General features: G+C 38.0%; 1 non-coding gene across 1 annotated transcript; it reads right to left on the bottom strand.

Moving 5' to 3' along the window:
- Positions 1 to 5,199: 5,199 nt before the first annotated feature.
- LOC141552309 (U6 spliceosomal RNA) lies at positions 5,200 to 5,306 on the bottom strand. Its single transcript, XR_012485114.1, has one exon. It is a non-coding gene; the product is annotated as a U6 spliceosomal RNA (small nuclear RNA).
- Positions 5,307 to 6,633: the final 1,327 nt, after the last annotated feature.

The following is a 6,633-nucleotide window of genomic DNA, read 5'->3' as shown; positions in this document are numbered from 1 at the left end:
CATTTTTATTAAGCCTTAATAATGAGCTTTCCATTTTATGACACATTTGGGTCACTAATAGACTTTTAATTTTTGTTGTCATTTTGAAATTTCCTATGGTTATTATATTTAATAAAATTTAAAGCCCCAATGAATCTTTGATGAATAATGCAATAGTCAGTCTCCCTTATACATATTTCAATGCCAGTTATATCCCAAGAGCAGGTGACAGGCAGGGGTTTGAATATACATTATATGTCTCCTACATTCCTACTCCATCCAGCTTCTTTAGGGAAAATCTTCCTTTTGTCATGATCAGTCTGAGGTGAGGGATGAGGGAGAGCTGGGTTTCCATTAAGAATGGATGCTTTGTATGAAAAGCACTTCATCTGCCTGAACATCTGATAGGATCCGGTCACTGAAAATGATCTCAAATTGGATTGTGTCTGCATTCTGATTATGAATAATGCTGAGTTATGCTACCATTTCTCCCAGTTCCTGCAATGTTGAACTGAAAAAAGGATTTTTAAGACAATGTATTAATATTAATTGTCTGTTTCCTAAAGCAATAACCATGGTCTGCTTCCTGTGTAGCTCTTCAGAAGTATGCAACATTCATTTTTCAATTAGGAAATTTCATGTGAATTAACGTATTTTTTTCATTAAAACTTTAATGGATTTTTTCATTAAAATTTCATTGCATTGTTCCTAGCACAAATGTTCATGAGACATAATGATATCATTAGTTGATGCTAGTAAAGTTAAGAAGATATGCTATCCCATTTTTATTCTAAGGGGAAGTGTGGATTAAAGGGACACTGATCAGGTTGGGAGATTTTTATAGATCGCCTATGATAACAGGATTCTTGTAATCTCATGCTTCTTTTAGAGTTGAGGAAGTGATTGTTTAAGGTCACATAGCTAGTTTGCAGCAGAGCCAGAAATAAAACTTTCCACTCTACTGGTTCCCCATGGCCTCTGTTTGTTTGAATAAAATAAGGCATTGTATTGAGAATGATCATATTACCAAGATATAGTTCACTCTATCTTTCTGTTTCTCACTCACCAACAGAGTACACTATACTGGAAAGAGCAGTGACCTGGAAGTCAGAAACTTGTGTTTGAATTCCAATTCTGATACTTCCTACCTATATGATGTTGGGTAAGTCATTTTACCTTTCTGAGCCTCACCTTTTCTTCTGTAAAATGAGGTTAGAATGCATGGCCTTTGAGCTCCAGGTGTAGGATCCTGTGGATTAGTACACAGTTATTTCAACCATGTTGTACCTTTTACTGGAAGGGGAAGGAGAGGGAATAAACATTAATTTAATACCTACTATGTACTAGTCACTCTAATAAGTGCATTTTACAAATTTTGTTTCATTTGATGCTCACAAGAACCTTGGGAAATAGGCGCTATTATTATCCCTGTTGGAGCGTAAACAAGGAGCACAAAACCAAAACAGGATAGCTAAGGGCCCCACACCCTAGAGAAGCATCCAAGTGTGAGTTCTGCAGCTCCTTTCCAGGCACAGGTTCTTAGAGATAAGAAAGCTTGTATTGAGCATGCACCTCAATGGATAACTAACATTTGCCTTAATATATACATGTACAAGAGAACTGGGGAGAGAGTCAAGATGTAATCCAGACAATAAGCTTCCACAATGAACAATGTGCTTTATTGGGGTATCACATGCTGGTTGTGACTGGCGACGCCTAAACATCTTGGAGAGTCAAGCTAGCTGCCCGTTGCCCCAAGGAGGCAACAATCACCATTTTACAGGTGAGAAAACTGAAACAAAAAGAAGTTCAGGAACTTGATCAGGATCACACAGCTAGTAAATGAATAAAGATGGATTTGATTGAGATTTTTCTGATTCCAAATCCAAAATTCTATCCACTGTGCCACCAGCTGCCTCTAGAAGCAAGAAAGATGAGGGTTTTATCACCAGGAACACTGGCCTGTATATCAGAAAGGGGAGGTAGTGGATGTAGTTAGAGAAAGCAGAGTAAGTAATTGCAATTTTCATTAATTTCTGTTTTTTTTTCTCTGTAATAACTTCTCACCTTTTCAACTCTCAGGTGGATGAACTTCTGCTATTGCTAAATAACTATAGAGATGATGTTGAATGGTGATGGTGATCATCAGAGATTAATTGTGAGATAGGGAGCAATATCTCAATGTTTCTCAAGGTTATCCTTATAAAGTTTAAAAGTTTGTTTATTTCTGTAATTTTCTGCCCCAGTGATAAACCAGAATGTTTTCTGCTCTAAGGAAGAAAAAATTTTTTCCTTAATTCCTTTTTCTCTACCCGTTGAAGTTCTCTTATTCCTTAATAGTCCAGTGAAAGAACCAATTCTTCCATGAAGCCCTACTTAATCTCCGAAAACAATATTTTTCTTCAGATTATCCTAGAATACATAGGTGGCACAGTGATAGAGCTCCAGGTCCTAAGTCTAGAAAACTCATCTTTCTGAATTCAAATGTTATTCCAGACACTGACTAGCTATGTGACCCAGGGCAAGTCACTTAACTATTTTCCTCAGTTTCCTCATCTGTTATATGATCTGGAAAAGAAAATGACAAAATACTCCAGTATTTTTGGCCAAGAAAATCCCATATGGGGTCACAAAGAGTTGAATATAATTAAAAATGACTAACAAATGAGCATTATCTGGACCTTTCCTTTCCTTAAATCAACCTTTACTTGGATTATACTTACTGATGTTGGTATGTACCTTACCCTACTCATCTCACATAATAGATTGTAAGCTCTGGGAGACCAGGGAACTCCTTATCACAGTTTTTCCCAAAATGCTAAGAGCAGCGCAGCAATCACACCCACAAATCATTTCTGTGTCCTGGGACATGGTTTATCCAGATGATGTTTGACTCTTAGAATTTATCAACTTCCCAAATGGAGAGCAACTAAATTTCCTCTCTCTCAGAAAAACAACATCAGTACCTTTTAACCCCAGCTTATCACACCTCCCTCCCTTCTTGTCCATTTTAGTTTTAGTTTTTTTTTTTGTCCCCATCCATCTATCTGTATAGTGTTTGCTGACTGTAGTTAGCATTGGTAGCAGGGTTTGAAAGAATCAGCAGGGATAGCGCTGAATCTGCAAAGGGTTTGTTTTTTTCCTGGAAACATAATATTTCAGCTTTATGACTACCCATAGGGAAAAAAGAAAAGAAAAGACTTTGCTCGAGAGTTGATGATCATACCAAGGAGGAGACTGCCACTATGCATGGCTGCAGGCCTACAGGTGGCTGAAAGCTGAATGCTATACTGACCCCAAGGCTATTAGCTTACTTGGTTCCTTCCTGGCCCTCCCTGCCAGGAACTTGAGGAGCAGGGCTCCAGAGAGACATTGATTTGTATGGCTGTGAACAGAGGCACAACCTTCACCAGTTTAAACACTTAAAATGATGTATGTAGGATTCATGCCAGCCCTAAACCCTGCAGATGTGGGCACAAGTTCTTCCCAGGGGGGTCTCCCAGGATCATAAAACTTCCCTTCCTTCCACACAGAAGGGAAGGAAGACTGTGCAAGCTCTTCTTTCTGTCCCTTGTGTTCTGGATCCTCCTCTTTCCTTTTGAGGTTGTATTTATCCTTGGGGCCAAGCTAGTCCATTTCCTCCTACTTTCTCCAGCCCTACTTGAATCCTTGAACTTATATGCCTTTCAGTGCTCTCTAATTGTTTCTCGTGGTGTACCGCATCTCAAACTAACCAGTAAGCTCCTTAAAGGCAACAGTCATGTATTAAAGCCCTTTTATCCCCTCCACACCCCCACACTCCCCCACCCCTTCTCTCTCCCCACCCCCAACACAGTACACAACAAGGACAAATGATAAATGTACAATACAGTCATGTTGATTTATGAATAGATTGAAGAACCTTGGGGTCATTAGTAGTAGATTCCTTAGAATGAGGAAGAGACATTGGGCGGGGAAGGAATTGAGGAGGGAAGTAAACAAATCCCAAAGCAAGAAATTATTCTAATACTGTACAATGAAGACACATATAATAAAAATGCTAGCTAGAGAATATGTGTTTGCCTAAACATATACACACACGAGTGAGAAAACCATGAGTGGGAAAGTATAATAAAAATAAAAATAGGATGAAACCAGTTACTTAGTTCTTTACTTTTAGGAGTTCATGAGGGAAGGTAGAGTGATCTACATGTGCACAGGAGAATATAAAGAATATTCTCTGACTGGTAGATTGTGAATTGTTTTTCCTTTACTTTAAAACTCTTCATTCAGTGGTCAATCACTTAGCCTCATGTTTGACAAGAATTTTAATTGGGGCGGGTGATTAAATCTAGGAATCTGGATTTAGAACCAGATATTCTGGCTCCAGAACTCCCTTTTCACAGCTATGTGTCTTCTCCACAATGATATACTTCAACCTCCACTTAACCATAGGTGAGCATTCTGCTTAATCTGACATCAGCTCAGCATTTTGCTTATCTTGTATTAAATTTGGCAACCATTCTGTGTTGGGACTTTCTGAGGGATCACTCTGTCCACATCTTCACTCCAAAGAACAGTTATTCCCTGATAACCAGTGTCTGGCCTTTCCTGCTTGGGTTCCTACCTTAATCTCTATTGCTACAACCCTTTAAATGTCAAACTCTGCCACTGTCAATCCTCCCAGTGATCTCAGTGATCATTCCACTCTATCTGCTCTGAAATTTGGACTATGAGATCAGACCATTTCCTCAGAAGCCACTTCTCCATTTGAGTCCTCTTGTCTCATAGAATTCTCAGATCTCCACTCTTGACTGTTTTCTTGAATTCTATAATTTATCTACTTCCTCTAGGTTACAGTATTCCCATGTACCCCAATCCTTCTTCACAATTCAGCTGTGCCCTTCAACTTGTTTAGGACCCTGTACTCTATTGGGACCTTTAGTCCTGTCTTCCATCCTCCCCCCAACACAAACTTCTGTTCCTCCATTGTCCCAGTGTCCAAAAAGATTTCTTTCCTATTAGCATTTATAGCTCATTATAGAGTTGAGTTAGAAAACAAATAATGATGATGATGATAGTTAGCATTTATTTATATAAGACTTTATGGTTGGCCAAGTTACATTTATGATCTCACTAAATTCATCCTCACAACAACCCTGAGAGGTGTTATTATAATCCCTATTTTATAGATGAGGAGATTGCTACACAGAAAGAAAAAATGACTTGTCCATGATCCATTTGCTAGTAAGATTCTTCATGAATTTGCATGCCATTCTTGCCCAGGAGCCATGCTAATTTTCTCTTTATTGTTCCAATTTTAGTATATGTGCTGCTGAAGCATGCACATCAGTAAATTTCTGACATTCTGACCCCCAAGTCCAGTGTTTTATGCGTGGCAGCATCCGATTCTGACCAATTCAAATCAGTTAAATCCAGTTCCGATCAGTTCAAACACAAATGTGGGTAAAAAAAAGTCTGACTTCATCAAAGTGCTGTATTATACACAACTAGATGAAAAAAGGAAATGAAAACCATCATGGGGAAGACATTTTCATTTTGTTAAACTCACGGGAACAGAAAGAGTAGGAGGTTGACATAGAAGACTGGAGAACTTGCTACCAGATAATCATTGTTTTTAACATTGCACCTCTCCAGATTCTAAAGGAATTCTCCCTTTTTGATTCCATTTTGTACACATTTGGAAAATAATCTGCAGAAATGAACTGAGTTTGCAAGGAATTCATAATGCTCAAGAATTTTAAAAAAGGAATTCAACATTAATCAGTTTAATTCCTTTTCTTTAGTCCTCCCTCCCAACCCCCCCAACCCTCAACCTTGTCTTTTATCCTCTTTCCAAACTGTTTTGTCTTGCAATGCATTACTGGAAATATAGAAATGCAATATTATCTTGTTTTTCCCCAAAGCATTTGAATTTAAAACTTCTGTACCTAAAAATACAGCTGAGGTCATTAATAAAGAAAAATCTTTTGATCTTAAAAAAAAAGTTAGTTGAATCGTGTATTCATTTCAACTCTGCTTTTCTGGAAAGTTAGTTTGCCTCTGTCTGGGCCAGAAAGAAGCGGCTTGATTCAATAGGTTTTCTCTCATTTTTCCCTCACCTCTCCTACCCTAAATTATTTTACATGTGACCATTTTTTTCTTTCTCCTTATCTCTCTGAACTTACTATGAAAAAGGATCAGCCATGGGCTATTTATGAATTCGGATATGGGAAGCAATATTTTCATCTCTGGATTTCCAGTGGTTTTTTCTAGGGAGGAACAGGGTTGAAATAAGCTTCATTACTCACTTCCTGTGCTCGCTCAGATGCAGCAGGCGGCTGTTCTCCGTGAAAACAATTGCTGCTTTCCATCTCAGATACACCTGTCACTCAATAGAGCGGTAGAAAGATTTTTTTTTTCTCCTTTATTTTGTAGATCTTGAAAAATGATTTTGTGTAGTTTGAAATGGAACATGAAATGTCCAAATGTTTCTTTTTGCTGATATTAAATTATTGGGATTTAAAACAAGATTGGAGCTTCAGGATAACAATTAGGAGAGGGAAACAAAAACAAATGAGTATTTAAATTATTATGTATGACAGGCAACTTGGTATAAATGCAAGAATACGGATATGGGAATCAGAAGATTTGGGTTCAAATTCTGGTTCTGTC

The sequence above is a fragment of the Sminthopsis crassicaudata genome, chromosome 1 (genome assembly GCF_048593235.1).
Source record: "Sminthopsis crassicaudata isolate SCR6 chromosome 1, ASM4859323v1, whole genome shotgun sequence".
Classification (NCBI taxonomy): Eukaryota; Metazoa; Chordata; class Mammalia; order Dasyuromorphia; family Dasyuridae; genus Sminthopsis; species Sminthopsis crassicaudata.
This window is presented reverse-complemented; position numbering and strand designations above follow the sequence as displayed.